The sequence below is a fragment of the Schistocerca gregaria genome, chromosome 2 (assembly GCF_023897955.1).
Source record: "Schistocerca gregaria isolate iqSchGreg1 chromosome 2, iqSchGreg1.2, whole genome shotgun sequence".
NCBI lineage: Eukaryota > Metazoa > Arthropoda > Insecta > Orthoptera > Acrididae > Schistocerca > Schistocerca gregaria.
The window spans coordinates 341,110,427-341,128,481 of record NC_064921.1 but is presented as its reverse complement, the minus strand read 5'-3'; the positions used below and the strand labels follow the sequence as shown (position 1 = coordinate 341,128,481).

General features: G+C 36.9%; 1 protein-coding gene across 1 annotated transcript in view; it reads left to right on the top strand.

Annotated features, from left to right (window-relative positions):
* Nucleotides 1–323: 323 nt before the first annotated feature.
* Nucleotides 324–18,055, top strand: part of LOC126337009 (chromodomain-helicase-DNA-binding protein 7) — a gene marked incomplete at its 3' end in the record, with an annotated part of 254,459 nt that continues 236,727 nt past the window's right edge. Inside the window, 2 exon segments of the mRNA XM_050001259.1 lie at nucleotides 324–1,385; nucleotides 1,473–1,611.

Here is an 18,055-nt window from a genome sequence, read left to right as displayed (position 1 = left end):
ATAAACGATCAATAACCAAAGCGCCCAAGAAAATTTTGTTGTGAACTGTATTTGAAAACAGTCACTGCACCACAAATAATTCATACTATCCGCCAAAAAGATTACGGCAATGTTGTTAATTTCACTGTTTCTGTCATACAGATGCTATTCAAGACAGTCAGCCTACGCTCAAATACATGTATCCATTGGCTGATGTTTATTTATTGCACAACCAATCTGTTTAGAAAGTCCACTGCAACTTTCTGGGTTTTGTTACATTATCTTTGGGCTTTCAGAATTTAATATGTCGGAACTAGTTTGCAAACTCTCCGATAGAGTGCCTGCTGTAGTTCCAGAAATTGCCGAATGGCAGTAGTGTTGCAAGTGAACTGATGTGGTTGTAGAAGAGAATCGATTAATTTGTTAGAAAGAAATTACTGCGGGTGATATATCGACCAGTTAAGAAGAATGTAAATAAAACTCCTTTTACCTGACACATGGCTATAAGCAATACGAGGTTTGCAGAGGAAAATATGTCGTTTCTATCGTCCACATAACGCGTAAGTACGCCCCTTTACGGCTCAGCGGTTTACCTCTTTCGATATCACTGCTTACCGTTGATTCGAATGTGTAAGAAGTCTTCAGATGCATACAGCGCAGGAATATGTATGTATTTTGACATTCTGTTGAAAGAAATGTTATACGGGCTCTCAACTCGGTGCTGTTTTCCCATTGGCTGGTCGAGAATCCACATTTCTAATGACGCCATATAAGATACCACCTGATTGGTTGTATTTTCACGACGAGTAAGGACGGTGGGTATTATTCTAACCAATTAGATCACTGGTCTTATAAGCTATTCTCGTTATTTTACGCGATAGCGACTGATATGTGGAATGGAAGAGGAATTTGAGGATGTTTGGGATTGGGCACCAGTGTAAAATGCATTATATTGTGGTAAGCTGTCATTTGTTCCTTTACCGGAAGGGCCTGTAGTTATCCATGGCGGAGGAATTGTTCTGTTCTGATTCCGACCGAGTTTGTGACACAGGAAGTATTGAGCGTATCAAGGCACCCAAGCCGAAAGAGGACACTTCGAATGGCGTTCACAAAGTTCATTGTTCCCTAATCTGTAGTGCTTGTGTTGCAAGTGTAAATTTTAAGCGAAATCGATGTGCTCCGTTAGGTGAGAAATTACTCACCCCATCAAGTGCGTAGTGCGTGTTCGAGATGCAGGTAGTGAACCTAAAGTGTTTGTGAGTGCCCGGCTGTCATGTTGGCGTTGGTCGGAACATTTTTTTTCTAATCTCTTGTCAAGAATTATGATAGTTACCGTCAGGTCGTGGACGGACGCTAACCTGACTCCCTCTTTTCATTCGCATCTCTGTTATAAATATTTTAAGCTAGTAAGTTGTCAAGCTTTTCGCTCGTACCAGCGAGTTTTGTTTATGAAGTACTTGTTTTGAGTAAAGCTTCCGTTGTGTTTGTTACAGCCACATCCCGGGTGGTATAGCGTTAGTGTTGGTGCGTCTCTCTTGAGCTACGTTACGAAATACTGAACAAAATGAGTTTTTTTGAGAAAAGGACGTTTGAGAGTTCGGAGTCACTTTCTGTAACGAACATTGCAAAAATGTAAGTGATGTTTACATGTCAAATGTGTTAAACGTACCTTAACAGTTCTGTTATTAAATAGTTTAAGTTATATAGTAAATTTCTATTTGTCTATTTTTTGTAAGTGTCCGTGATAATTTATTACTTTTGTGTAGAATCAGCTGAAGGTGTCAGCCACAGAAAGCGCTAACCCTTTGGTTAGTAAAAATTCGCCTGTTAACATAATCCGTTGTTTCCAAAGCGCCATACGCTGTTAACAAGCAGGGCCAAACAGTTCCTTATATACTGCAAGAAACTTTTTTTTTCGGCTGTGAAGACGCGTTGTTGGTATGTTTTTGTATTCATATAAACAAAACAATCTTCAGTAATTCAAAAATATGCAGTTTTGGGTTAGCACTTCCTTCAGCAGGCTCCTTCAGTTTGAGAAGCTGTTAAAATTGTACAGTATTGCATCTTGTGGCTTAACGCCGTACTGGATTGATGGGGTGAGACAGTAATATAAGCATCAGGTTACACAATTTTGCAATTCGATCTGTCCATTGTAAGCACCCACGAGCTCATATTACATATTTTCTCGTTTACCTGGAAAATTAGCGAATAGTTTTTTACATATTTTAAAGACTTTCGTTCAATATAGTTGGTACATTCTTGGAAGGATGATTTTACCTTAAACAGGTGTACTGTTATTTCGCTAGTGCCAGTGAAACATGCAAATTGGAGGTAGAAATCTGGCTTCCAGAGGAAGGGTTTTTTTTAAAGTAGGCAGTATTAAATTGCATTCAAAGTTGCTGTTGTGGGTAATGTCTATAGTGAGATGAGAAATCAGTTGTAGGCTTCATTATATGTGAGGTTGGGGGAGTGTTTTGTATTAAGAATATTCTGTGGTACCTGTATGTGTGGAAATACGTTTAGGTTTCGGTGAAAGTGCTCTCTTGTGTAGTCGCATGCTGTTCATGTTTTGTGAAACTGCACGACAATTTTATTTTTTATTAGTTTACCTCAATAATACTTCTAAGATTTGTTCTCAGAATGTTGTCTTTAGAACTCCATTTAGGACATTCTCGCCATTTTTAATTGAGTTTAAAGGGTTTTTTAGTTTGTGTAAATTTATTCTATTTACTAATTAGTTCTTTAGCCATAAGCTGTAATATTTTTCTGTTAGATGGAATTGCACAGTTGTCCTGTGATTTTGGCCTGTTGTTTTGATATGTCCTGTATGTGTGCCTCTGCATGTGCATTTCCATTTTCTGTTTATCATGCAATGCTTCTAATAAAGAGCTTTGTTACTAGGAATCATCTTGACATCTGTCTTTGGTTTAGGCTTTTGGCATTATAAAAATTGATATTATGTTGTTTGTGGAAGCAAGAGATACTAATTCTTGTGGTGGGGAGGATTTTACAGACAAAGTGTTTGGTGTTTTTTTTCCCCAATGTTACTCTCAATGTTTTCCAATATCTTCTACCCAACTTCTGTTAGGTCAGTCTTTCTTGTCTTGGAATCAAGTCATGTAATTTCTTAGTCCATCTAATAGTCATTTACTTGGCTGCAGGACATGTGCACTTCCATTCCATTTTCAGTGATGTAGATAATGCATTATAATTCTACCTATTTCTGGCTTGGCTCCATTTGTTTTCCTGTCTCTTACTAATTATCAATAGGCTTATCACTTGTATTCATTCGTCCATTGTTGTTTCTGCAGTGGAAGTCCATGCTGAGTGCCTAACTCAAAACTGATAATAGACACTGGTTATCAATTTCCCTTTTCACATGTGGCCTGCTTGACCAAAAGTTCATTTTTAGTCTTCTGGTTACTTCCTGGATTGTCAATAAAGTGGTCATTTCAAATGCTCTAAATATAAGATTGATTAATTTTATAGGTGGTTTTGTGACCGTATTCATTGATATTAAATGTTTCTGCTGGTAAGTTCAGAATGGCACCAAGTAGAGTATCATCTTCGTAGCTTATTTAGAGTAGGGTCTTTGTAGTAATAAATGGAGGAAAAGTTCTCTGAATCAGTCTGTAAAACAATCAAATGACCATCACATCTTGTGCTATTGAAATCCTTTCATTAAATTATTGGTATTTGTAGTTTTGGAATATTGTAATGGAAGAGAGGTACAAACTGCTATGGAAATTTTATTCCATGCCCAGTAAACTATAGTGATTCTGTTTCCTTTCAAAATTGGTCACCTTTATTGGCTGTATAACAAATTAGACTTACTAAAGTTATGTGGTAACCAGTTCAGATTGGATTGGCTGCTTTTACTCTGCAATAATAAAATGGCAGTGAAATGGACATGATACTAACATTGAGTACTATGTGAATGTTCCTGCTCGTAGCACTTAGTTGCAAGATAGCAACACAAATGATCAATTTTTGAAAATGTGGTATAATTGGATGGATAAATAAAATCTACTCAGTGAACAGAGGCTGGAGAAAACCCACACAAAGGTTAAGGAGATATGGAAGCTTTCAGTTCTAGTGACTCCTTCCACCTGCCATAAGGGTTCAAGGGGAAAAAATAGGGTATGAAGGAAGAGGACTGGCAACTTTTAGGAACTGGGGAGAATTATGGAAAAGTCACCCAGAACCATGGGTTTGGACAACTTTGCTGTAACTCTCCCCATTTCCTAAATTAATCCACAGAATTTGATGAATATTCTTTTAGATTTGGCTACTCAGCAATTGTGCTTCATAAGTACTTCTATCAGTATTTAATTCTGTTTGGTAGTGTACTAAACTTTGTCATGGCCGTGGTTGGAAAACTGTCTTGTGTGTCTTACTGTCTTGATTGCAGGTGTTTTAATGGTGGATTTGATGTGTCTTGCATGTTTATAATGGTTTATATTTACATGAATGAAACAATGGAACACATATTGGCCGTAAACTATTATAAATGCTAGTCCAGCAGGATAGGTTTATAAGGATCCATATTCACTGGAAGTAATGATCCTTCCTTATTTCTTCTGTAGCAGCAGAATCATTTCTGCATCCTGCAGAGTCTTGATAGCTGATGTAATGTGGTTGTGGAATAATGTGTAGTAAACGGTTAGCAGGTACGCCTACTGTTCTAATTTCCTCACTAGGTAAATGACTCGTGAAGCTTTATGCACACACATACAATGTGCTATTGAGAGGGTTCTGGCTGGCAAAATTGTGAAAAAGTTATTCTTGAAATGTATTCCATTGCAGTAAACTATTAGTGTCATTTTCTTCTAACTACTTCCAAAGAATTTCCTATGAATGCTTTAACAGTTTGAGTTCATTGCCCGAGCATTTGCAAACATATTTGCAGCTTGGATAATGAGTACAAATCGGACAAAATTAATTGCTTCTCAGTTATATTGGTACATTCTTTTTTTGAGTATATATATCTGTCCGTGATTGTTGGTTGTATTTACGTTGAGGTGTTTCTTCGGTGTCGTGTGATGTTGGAAACTCAGTGATGTACTTGCTGTGATGTAACATCGGTTTCTGGTGAGCTCCCAACTGCTGCACGCTAACAATAACAATAAAACACAAATATCTGCACTAACATATATCATCCTACACAAAGAATGCAAACCTGTGCACTAGTTGGAATATACACTTGAGTATAACAATAATAAATGACACACTCAATTACTCACTTACGTACAGTGAAGGTACGGAAGACTTTGCATCATGGACTTAAGAGTGAAATACCCCAAATTGAACCATGCATGTATTCTGTACTCTATCACATTCTTTCCAATTTAATTTAATATTGCCGAAAAAACCCGAAGTTTAACCAACTCCATCATTATCCAGTATCATTGAGGGATGTGTCATCCATTGTTTTGTTTCTCAGTTATTTCGAAATTATTTTCATTAAACCTCTCCTGGACCTCAGTGAACAGAGCATCTGCCTGTTGTACAGCTTGTGTGTCACTCTTTCTACTAGTGAACAATGTTGTCATCTGCATGTACGTAAAATGTATCCATTTAAACTTTGATCATCAACAGATATCAGAAACTAGACCTGCTGTATGGTTCATTGTGTTGCAACTTCGTTGCCTAAGACTGGTATGACTTTGCGTCACTTGATTAGATAATATTAGACAGTTGCAGAGCAACTCTCCTAATTATGCAAGACTTTAACCTACTGTGTAGACTCTTTCTTCAAAAACTTCATTGATCTTTTGAAAGAAGTTAATTGTCCTCATACTGGGTTACACTTTTTTTTCATTGTAGCTTCCATCGCTTCAGCCAGCACAGGATTTATGCAGGTACACCTGTACCTTTAGACTTCACTTACGTTTCCTATATTGTGAAATGATAGTGTACCTGCTGGTTTTAGGAAATCTGGGAATTCGGAACTGGAATGACATTTTTCAGTTACAAGAGTCAACAGTTCAATGATTTCATCAATTCTCTCTCTCTCTCTTTCTCTTTACAGGAGGTACCGTAAGTATCTGAATATCGGAGCTCACTGAAGATTTGTGCCGATGTCGTTGGAACCCACCCTCTCTGTTTTGCATGTAGCACTGGTTTTAAGATTTCACAGATTCTGTGCTGCCTAGCAGAGATATAGATTTTTTTCATGAATCTAAAATTATTTTCACCTTTTTGATTGTACCACTTCTTTTGGTTGGTTCTTTAGCCTGTAAGTTATTGAAATAAAGTGCATTCTTAGATTCAGTATCTGTAGCTATCTTTACTTGGTCAATTAGTACCTGAACATGCATTTTATGTTTGCCATTGTTGGGTGTACTAGATCTACTTGACAATTTTTCAATCCTTTCTTATATGCCATATGATCTGTCATGTTTCGTTATCTTGTCAAATTTTTTAAGGGTCGGGATCATGCAAACAAGTGCATCAGTTGATACTACGTCCATAATATTTGTCACTATTAAGTAGCAGATGAAAGCATCTAATCCGCCTTTTTGGTGTTTAATATGAATTTTATTGCAGTGCCTATTTCATTCCCTGTGGTGAATACATGAAATAATTATGTAGGTTTTTTATGGTAATAGTTCTCATATGAAGAGTACTATTTCTACCGTTACTACTGACTGTAGCAGTGATAGTAACTTTTTTTTTCATTTGCTTCTTTTTCTCTCCAATTCACATACATTAGCACTTTGGTTATATGTTCAGACCATTTATTTTGGTATTTTGTTATACTCCAGAGTTACTCTTGGCTTTTTGTTACTACTCTCTTATTAAACTTCCTCTAAATCTAGGTCTAATTTCATTTTGGAAGTTCTATCATACAATGTTCGTAATATCACCAAAGTGGGGACTGAATGTGGTTTTCTTAAATTTGTTTTCCAAAGCTGATAAAGGAGATATTCTAGAAATTGAATAAAGGGGCCGCTGCAAACATAAGAAACTGAGAAGTCAATATCCTTAGTTTAGCTAAGCAATTTAAACCACATAATAAAGGCAAGTCTTCAAGTCCATATTGTATACCAATCTCAGAGTATGCCTTATACTTGGCAGTTGTTAGCAACTGCTCACTCGACAAGCATATGTATTTACAGATGGAAAAGTTGCACAGGTCACTCCAGTGCCAAAGAGAGGAAATAGGAATAGTCCACTCCACCAGTTTGCAGTAGGATTTTGGAATGTATACAGTGCTCTAACATTATGAATTACCTTAAAGAAAGCTTCTTATTGAGACAGTCGGCTTGGGTCCAGAAAATAGTCATTCTTCTGAAACAATTACCTCTTTATTATCACAAGGAAATGAATACTATGGAAGGGGATTGTAAATAAATTCCATATACCTAGATTTACAGAAGGCTTTTGACATAATTAATCACAAACAGCTTGTAATTAAACCAAGGACCATTGGATTATCATCTCAGTTGTGTGGCTGGATTCATGATTTTGTATCAGAAAGATCGCTGCATAGTAATCGACGCAAAATATAGTAGTGATATCTGACATTCCCTAAAGAACTGGTATAGGATGTCTGCTGTTCTCAATCGATATAAATGATTTAAGGTTCAACCTGAACAGCCCTCTTAGTGTTTATAGATGACGCTGTCTATTACTGTGTAGTAAATCATTAGAATATCAAATCTAATTGCAAATTAATTTAGATAAGGCATCTGTATGGTGCGAAAAGTGGCAATTAACTATAAATAATGAAAAGTATGAATATGGAATCTGCTAAATTTCAGTACATGATACATCACACAAACCTTCAGGCTGTAAATTCAACTAAATTCGTAGGGATTACAATGATGAACAACTTAAGTTGGAACAGTCACATAGAGAATGTTGTGGGTAAGGCAAATGCGCAGCTGTGCTGCATTGACTGAACGCATAGAAGACACAGCATATTTACTAAATAGGCGGGTTCCACTATATTTGTTCGTCCTCTTCTACAGTATTGTGCATTGTGGAGTACTTACCAGATAGGATTGACAGGACATTGAAAAAGTCCAAAGAAAAGTAGCCGATTTTATGTTATTGTGAAATAGGGGAGAGTTGGCCATGGATCTGATATGTAAGTTGGGTGGCAATTATTAAAAAATGTCAAACAATGGAAATTCTAGATTGGAATATCAACAGCCAAGGAAAAGATAGATTGCTACTAACTGTAAAGGTAACATGTTGAGTTGCAGGCATGCATGCACTCTTTTCAGTCACTCACCCAAGCAAGCAGACATCACGCCCACTTTGTTGCAGTTGTTTGTTTTTGCCTGACCGCCTTTCTTCCATCCCACAACCCTGTATGTTTTGCTTTGTTACTATTCTCACTACCCCTATTCTCCTTAGCATTATTCTCGGTATCCATACTTCGTCTTCTTTTCTTTGCCTATTCACAGCCTTCCAAACTGTGTGTGTGTGTGTGTGTGTGTGTGTGTGTGTGTGTGTGTGTGTGTGTGTGTGTGTGTGTAGGGGGTCCCCCTATTTTGATGAAGTCTTTGGCCAAGGGCTAAAGTGTAAGTTTCTTTTCATTGTGTCTGTATGCAACTCAGTGCCATTTTTACAGTAAGTAGTAATCTACATTTCCCTTGATTGTTAGAGCAAAGATTTCATGTTGCAGCAAGTTGCAACTTACTCCTCCGAATGTGGAAATATTTTGCTCTCATTCATCTACATAGGGAGAAATGATCTTTGTCATAAAATAAGAGAAATTGGAGTTGGCACAGAATTACTTAAGTATTTGTTGGAAGAGTGGTCTCAAGTTGGGTTCATGAACCCTCTTCCAGGCACTGCAGTGTGAATTGCAGAGTAGTCATGTAAATGTATCTTCTCATGGTATATCTGCTGCAACTCACCCTTGCGAAATGTGTAGTATTAGTGTGGCGTAATTTGTTATTTTCTCCTGCAGTTAATGGTAAACATAAATTACCTGTGACAGCTTCTTTCTCACTTTCATAATTCCTTTCAGGGATGTTCGCTTTATTCATTTTCTTTGTATGATTTGGATAAATATCTTTCTGCTATTTGACTGTCATGGCTCCTGAGTGCATCAGATCTTTGTGAGGTATCTCACTTTTCTGAGCTAAGTGTGCCCATATACAGTGTTGTAAGTTAATTTGCCTCTTAGTTGTGCTTTTGATTATATGTGCTTGTTTCAAATTGCAAGTAAGGACTATTGTCTAACTTTACAGGTTTTATTGTAATACCAAACACGGTTGTTTATTTCAAAAATTATTTCTTCTTCTAAAACCTTTTTAGTTTGCCTATAAGCTTGTCAACTGTTGGAGCTATGATGTCCTACTGATTGAGTGTGTTAATTGATTGACATAAATTGTATTGCACAGTAGCAGGGTTCCAGTAGTCATCCAAATATAGTGAATAAGGGATTCCATGAGTCCCATAAATCTCTCTGGATAAATACTGGGGTATTTCACTCAAAATGCACAACTGATACTTGCTCATGTCCTCTCAGCTGATGCTGCTCCTCCATCCACTGATCATGGTCCAGTGGCTTGCAGAGTGTTTTTGTAGATGCCAATAAGATGTTCAACTCTATCTTTTCCTTTAACATTACATCAGTGTAATTTTGTTCTTTCGTGTACTGTTTTCATCAATGCAGTTTCACAAGTCTGTAGTAAAAGTGAACCAAACTCATAAACACAAAATTGAATAATGTTGTTAATGCATTTTGCCAAATAATGTGGCACTTTTGACTTGTTGGTGTTCATCTTTAGCTCTGTCCTTGATTGATAATGTTAGTCACAACTCCTTCGCTTTGAGTGCACAGGTAATCTAATAAAGAATATCCAATAATCCATAATTTTTAATAAATATTACCTTAATGCAAGTGTTAATGGACATGTATTCCACTAGATTAGTTCTGTGTTATGCAATATGGTGAGACATTTATTTTTGTAAGGTACCGATATAAATGTAGAGCCATTCAATTACTTAAACCATTATTAATAAGTGTATGTTGGTCATTATAGTGTAGTGGTGCAATGTAGGTACATACTTCAGTTTCCATAAAGTTCTAAATTTTCCCACTTCTGAAGTGTGTAGCATAGATGGAAAAGTGAGCTTGTGAAATGGTGTGAGCAAGAGAGACAAATGTAAATGCCACATTTAAATTGCAATCGTTTAAGCATAGCCATGGTGCAACTGTGCTCTTTAATGAACCATATATTAATTTTTTTGTGTGTTTACACAGTGTTTTCAGGTCATTTTAATGTATTTCACATAGTGGTTTTTATTTGGAAAATAGGTTTTCAGAAAAGCCCTTATTCGTGTATGTTTCATTTAGCAGTGTACGAGGGTAGCTGAAAAGTAATGTCTCAGAATTTATGTGAAAACTCTTAACGCTTTTTAAATAAAACAAACTTGATTAATATTCTGCATCTGTATTCTTCATATCACCCTGGTGGTGAACACCTTTCTCCCAACAAGAGATCAGTTTGTTGATACCATCACTGTAGAATGTTTGACTTTGTTGATGGAAGCATAACCTCATCTTGGTTTTCACCACTTTGTTAGTGATAAAGTTAAGTCCTCGAAGGTGTCCTTCAAGTTTTGAAAACACAAAAATCTGATAGGCTCAAGTTGGGACTGTATGGAGGATGATTGATGACATTGAACCCAAAATGTCGGTTTGTTGCAGATTTCCCAGTACTCGCGTGTGGTCTGGCATTATCACACTGAAGGAGAGCATTCTTCATGTGTGGATGAACTATTTGAATTTGAAACTTGATAAGTGTGTCCACATTAAAAAATTGGAGGCATTAATTTTCAGCATGTCCTTGTAAAAAAAGTGGCAGTGTGCATTTAAATAAAACTTGACCACTCAAAACCCACTCCAGAACTCTTAGAAGATTTCTGCTTCCCACAACAACCCTTTTGCTATAGGCAGCATTAGTAAGACGAAATATTAAATAACAAAGGCACTTAAGGGTCTAACATTTAGGTTTGTGTAATTAATGGATGTATTAAATCAGATATTATTTAGTGCCACAAGGCAAAAGGACTTATTGAGGTGCCTGTCCACTGAATTTGTAATTAAAAATAAATTAAAAATAAATGTAAATAATACCGTAAGATAAAAGAAATTCCTTTAGAAATAAATATTTGACTTGCACATGGAAGCCCATAACCCACATTGAAATAATTATTTGGTTATGAATATGATATGGATATTTGTGGCAGGATGTAAATAATTTGGGTATAAACTTAACATTCACTGAACAGTGGAGTCTTTAAGTCATCAACAGGCACATAAACAAATCTGAAAACTTCTCTAGCTTTCAGGCAGATTCTTTTCTGAGTTAGGAAAGTTGTCCTTTCCTTCTGTTTGCTGTTATGAAACAGTCTGTAGCTCCTGCCAGTATAAAGATAGGGTGGTTATAATCAAACTTTCGCTACTTAAAGCCAGTGTAAATGGAAAACTATTTACCTTATGGATACCAGTCTTTATAGGAATGATATTCAGACTGCTTGCTGCAAGATTTATGTTGTCAGTAATGTGTTAGTGATGTGATTTGCCTTTAGGTTGAAGCTGTTTGCTCAAAACAGCAGTGGTAGTGTGGGTGCTCTTTGTGACTATTGACACACTGGGGTTGAAAAATATAATTCGGAATTTCAAATTAACTGTCTATTCGAAAATTGTTCCTGGGAGAGGCTGATGACCAACTGTACTGCGAACTGTTGAAGTTGCTTTTGTCATGTCTGAGCAATGTGTGATCTTCAAGCATTGGACAAGCTGAACATTCCATATTTCCCTGTTCGGAAAGGCTGTGAACAGTTGTAAAATAGTTTGTGTAGTGTGATTCCAGATTGTTGTGGATGCATATGGTCATGACATTTAGCAACATTCGTAACCTGGAACCTACACATGGCGTGCTGTGACCAAATATTACCCTCTTATATGGAAATGAAAACGTTTCTTCCAATGGTTTATTAGTTACTTCCCTTCTGCGTATCCTTAAAATTATTGCCAGAATGTTTCATTATCGTACAATTGCTTGTTTTCATGGAGGCCATCTCAAGTAGCAAAAGATTAATTATAACCACCCTTTATAGTTGATCAGTTACAAAATTGCAGATTCTTTTGAAAAACTATTTTTTCTGAGGTGAATACTAACTAACTGTACATTACCTCATAAAGCAGTGAGGGGGAGGGAGGACACACACACACACACACACACACACACACACACACACACACACACACACATATCATTAATATAATATGACAAATTTAATAAAGAAATGTCGAAATGTGCCTCCTGTGGTGTATTTGGAGTTAGATTTGGTCTTTATCCCTAGAAAAGAACTGCTTATTCAGTCAGCAAATAACCGAATGATAAACAGATTTAAAATATTAGCTACCTAGAACAACAAAAGAATGTGCTGTTTGGTTAAATTAATCTCTATTTAAATGAGTGAAGACTTTTTATAGTATGCGTTATTGGAGAGTTAATAACAACTTTCTGTGCATTTGTTTGGTTTTAGCCTGCTTACATTGTAGAATTTTCATCTTGTTACTGTACATCTTCATTTTTTCGTTTTGGATAAAGATTTTTCTTTTTTAATTACGTATTGTCTTGGGAATACTTCTTCATAATCTTCTCCACAGACGATACAATAAATTTGTCTTGTCATTTTTGTACATGTCTATTATTTACCAACATACCTTACGGAGCTATACCTCTGTCATGGGTTGTCTTTTCCTCTCTGTATTCTATGTTTAGCAGCTCCACATTTTATGATTTATCATCTCTGTTTACAAATGAATTTTTAGTAGTAGGCTCAAGCTCTTCAAAAATTTATAAATAGAACATTGGAGCATTACATGTTCAGGTCTTTGATGTGAGCATTGATTTACCTGTAGTCATTCATAATATGACCTCATGCTCCCAATTTTTCATACTCTGTACTGTTTTACGTGTGCATACATCACTTATTACATTTCCAGTATGATTTTCATTTATCGAAGTGTCATTTTTTGTACTTATGTCTCTTTTTGGTGTAGCAACATGTTAGATTAATAAGAAATTCAGATTAATATAATATTCTTTTTTTTTTCTCCCAACACTTTTCTGGATAGGAGATGATTCATAAAGGTACCTTTGTATATTTAAAACTGCATTGGTATTAAGGCTATTAAGAAATCTTTCAGGGAGGATTCATTGGGGATGAGGGAGGACATGTAGTATGCAGTAATGTCTTGCATCTGGTTTCCTTCCTGTCTCATAAACTGCACTTATTATTCCAGTTTTCAATTTATGCTGATGTTTTTTGTTTTCCAAGAAAGTGTTATTTTGTTCGAGATCTTACACATTTGTAAGTTACAGATGTTCACCTCCTGAATATGATACAGTGGCAAAAATTGCAATGCTCCTAAGTATGCAAATACTTAATTTGCGTATTGATTTACACCAAGTTTATTGAGCTATTATTGCTTTGTAAGGAAAAACTTGAGAATTATTTTTATTAAACAATTGAAATACAGGACCGATTTTAGATTTAGAAAATTAGCCATCTTTTTGTTACGAAATCTGTTGATGTGGTTACATTTTGTATTGTATGAAATACTTTTGGCCATTAGACAATGCCATTTTGAAACTGAAACTAACATTTAAATTGTCTTTTCAGCTGTCCTCTTCAGAGTGACTAAATTAAAATTGTCATTAGTTGTGGAAGCTTTTACTCTTATGCCCTTCATTGTCATTTGTGATAAAATCAGCTAGCTTAGTAAATGAGATTTTGAAAGGGGTACAATCCTCTTCAAAAATAATGTGCAGTTGGCAGTCCTTGTTCACGAAGTAGTGTGTGCTGTGCTGACAGTGATGTGGGTACACTAAGTTTGTATTTTGTGCAGCAGGAAGTAGTTCTATAAAAAATAACTTCAGTATAGAGATGCCATATTTGTAATTTATTTTGACCTGATTTATAGACATTGACTTCTTAATGCTATCCCTGAAGAGTGTAGTAGAAGGAATTTAAAAACACTCGTCAAAGAAGAGATGAGAATGTAAAAGTGATGTGTCCTGCTGCTGCCAAAAATGATGATTTGGTGTAAAGTACTCTGAAAGGTCAATTACAAATGAAATGGGAAGAATGCAATGTAGACAGGAGGAATTTATGAAATTTCATTTAATCCTACAATCAGGAAGTGTCTAAAAGTATTGGTTCCTTTATCACAACCGTATAGTGCAATACTTTCTTTCCTTATGCATTTGTGCTGGGAGTTTCGAAGTTCATACCTAAATCAACCCTGTGTATCTTGTTTGTTCAGCTATTTCAAAGATAAGAGTGGCACAACAACCTGGCAACAGTTGTCAGGACCAATTATTTTGTCACCCACTCCGATCTTCTACCCCCATCCCCCTTTCTCACCACAGGCATCCTCTGCCACATTTTCTTCATTAACTTCAAATGTATGTAATAAGAAAGATCTGCCTTGTTTTATGGTGCATGTCTACTTAAGATTCTCTGGAATTGTGATTAGGTTTTCTTCCTCTGTGTTTACAGAAGAAACAGTTATAACACAGATTGAAAAGCTTTTCTCATAACTGTCTTAATTGTGGTATTGAAATAAAGATTTTAGAAAAGTTGGAAGTGGTGGCCTGAGCAAAGCATGTAGTCACAGTATAGTTATTTGACGTAACTGGATTGTCATTTTGTTCTGTTAATGTCTGCCGTCTTTTTTCCAATCAATGAATGGGACTAATTTTCGATGACTGCTTGTAGTTTATAGTAACGGTAGAAGAAAACAGATTAGTTTTCCTTGTATAGTAAACTTCCCAGTATTATAGACAGCTAACAGTGACTGCAGTTGCAATGTGGACAAGTTGTATATAGGGTATGGGTACTAAAAGTGCTTTCTGCAGCTTGAAATAAATAAAATATTTTTACGGTATACATTAGAATAGAAAGGAGATGTAGTGGATACATTGAAGATAAATGAATACAGCTATAAAAAATTGGAGCATGTGGTATTGCCCTATGAGCAGACCTTGGTTCAAATCACTAATGTCCTGTAGACTCAGCGCTGTGAATGAAATGATACCGTTTGACGCATGACATAAGATAATCAGGTGGTGTTTACTGTTGTTGCCATTATGCTTTCAAGAATACTGTGTTTAAAAAGCATTTGTTTATTTGGTAGCTTGTTCCTATGAGAGTGCACAGATCTTTTATGTGGGACATTAGACATTTCTACAGGTGTATGTAGTAACAGGAGGACATATGTTGGGCAAGATTCACAGATGCGTTTGACATTTGCATTTTCACAAATGTTAACTGCATGCAGTTATCGTGATGTACCACCAAGGATTGTGAGTGCATTGTATCTTACAAGGGGAGACTACACACAATGATCAACCAATTTTAATACACTTTTACATTCTGATTGGGGTTTGCTGAAAAATAACAGCTTTAGGTCACTTGGTCATAGTGTTTGGGGAAAAAAAATAATGGTAATAAAAGTTTGTCGTATAGATACGTAAAAAGTGATGATGCGGCATTTAGCACTACTGATTGGTATCTTGCAACTTGATGAAGTAATCTAATGCATAGGCTATTGTTTTCTATTATTGTGTACACAGTGTATTCCTGCCCTTTGGCTTGATACTGCATGAATAACTTCATTGCAAAATTAAAAAATCAGTTTACTCCTTTAAACAAAAAAGAAACTGCACAATTGATCTGATGTCATAACAATCTGTACCAGCATTGACAATCCATACCATTGCCCATAATCAGTTCTTTGCTGCAATATTTCAAGCCATATTTTCATATGCTTGGTATGTGTTGAAATTAAGTTCAGGCACATTGTCGCGAAGATACAAAAATTTCTTCTAAGAGCTTTTAAGTGAGTTAATTCAGAGTGATCCTGTCATTGTATTGGACCACATTTAAATATATGAATTGTCAATTGTAGTGTTTCCATTTTAGGTCTCTGGTCCCTCAAGCATTGTAGAATGAGTGTGCTGTTCTTCGTTGTGGCACCATACTGTTGGTATTGTTGTTAGACACCGATGTTTAGTACTTGTCATATAACCAATCCCTTTATTATAGGCTGAGTGTAGTGAAAATTTCAGTGTTTACCAGGTTGTAAATAAAGCTGTGATACATTAACTAAGACAGCTTCTGTTCATTTTAGGCAGTATGACGCATCTCTAGAGTTCTGCTGGGTGTTCAAATATTAAAATCAAAGGGTATTTTTATTTTAATATCTTTAAAATCTTTAAAGCATACATTTGTGGAAGCTGGCTATTTATAAGGAAATATTGGAGCTGTCTTTGTCTAATTAAAAGTATTACTTGAATCTACAAGTTTTTTCCAGTATGATGAATTAGTTCTTAACTAGTTCTTTTTGCTGTGTCGCATTTCTATTGGGCAATGTTTACCTATTTAGTCATTATTAATCTTCATTTCAACTGCTGGAAAAATCAAATGCTGGTAGTTTCTTATAATTGAAGTGGTTGTGGTAATTGTATATGTGTAACACAGTGGAAAGTAAAGTTAATATGTGCATGCATCGCTCTGCCTCCCCATACACCTGCATTATGTCGGCTGGAGACAATGCCAGTATACAATTCAGCAGGTGTGGTGTGTAAAGGCAGCATTAAGCTTGGCAGGGGTAGCTAGTCACTCGGAGGGAGGCAGTGCAGGATGGGACTACAGGTGTGAGGGACAGGAGATAAACAGGCTGTGCATGCAGTACGTAGGCACCAGAGCAGTTAAGTTTGTGTGGCATACGGTGATGTGGATTGGGAGGGGATGACAGGGAAAGGTGAAACTTGGTTAGAGGGAATCAGGACAGTGGGTTAGTAAGTGTTAAGACCAGGAGGATTATGGCAGTGATGGATGTGTTGCGAGGTTAACTCCTACATATGTAGTTCAGAACAGCTGTTGCTGAAGGGAAAGATCCAGGTGTCATGGGTTGTGAAGCAGCCATTGAACTCAAGTGTGCTGTGCTCAACAGTGTTTGTGCCACTGGTGGTCAACTCTGTTCTTGGTCACATTTTAGTGATAGCCATTCATTCTGCTTGGCTGCTGGTTTGTGATCATGCTCACAGAATATACTTTGCAGAAATTGACAAGGCTGCTTTCAGTGATGGTCCTGCCTCTGATGAATACAGTTAACCTGTGATGGGGCTGGAGTTGTATGTACTGGATGGGTAAATTGGGCAGGTCTCGCACCTGGGTCTTTCACAAGTGTGACATCTTAGCAATGGGGTTGGAAGTGGCACAGGGATGGACCTTGATGTACCATAGATTGGGTGGATGATGGAATGGCACTTTTGAGGGATCATGGGTAGGATGCTCCTCACTCTGGGAATAATAGTAGATACCCATATCCTTGGTGAAGGAATTGGTTCATTTGCTCCAGTCTGTGGTAGTAGTGGGTGATGGCGTGGGGAGGTGGTTCCTTTACAGCTTATTCTTGGGAGAGAGAGAGAGAGAGAGAGAGAGAGAGAGAGAGAGAGAGAGAGGGGGGGGGGGTGTTGGGAAAGTGAAAGTATGTGCTGTAGGAAATCTGTTTGTGGACTAGGTTTTAGGGAGGGGTGATGATCATGACCGTCCATCGAAGGCTTTTCAGATCATTATACTGGGCAAGGGAGTTGTCTTCATGCAGACATACCACCCATAGGTGACCAAAGCTGTATAGAAATGGGTTTTTTGAAAGGTGTGGCAGCTGTCAGAATGCAGGTAATGTTGGTGATCAGTGGACTTTGCTCAGAGGTATGGATGGAGCCATTAGTGTGGTCAATGTTTGGGAAGATGGCATGTTGAGTTGAGGAGGACCAAGTGGTGTTGATGGGAGAGAATTTGTTGGTTGTGGAGGAATGAGAATAGGGTGTCATGGCACTGAGTTCAGATCATGAAGTGGTCATAAAGGAATGTGAACCAGTTTGTGGTTTTAGTTTTGGGACGACAGGAAGGATTTAGTCTGAAAATCTAGTCAATGTTCTTCATATAGTTTGGTGTGTGTGTGTGTGTGTGTGTGTGTGTGGGGGGGGGGGGGGGTGTTGTGTTCCTGTCTCTTTTTCCGTTT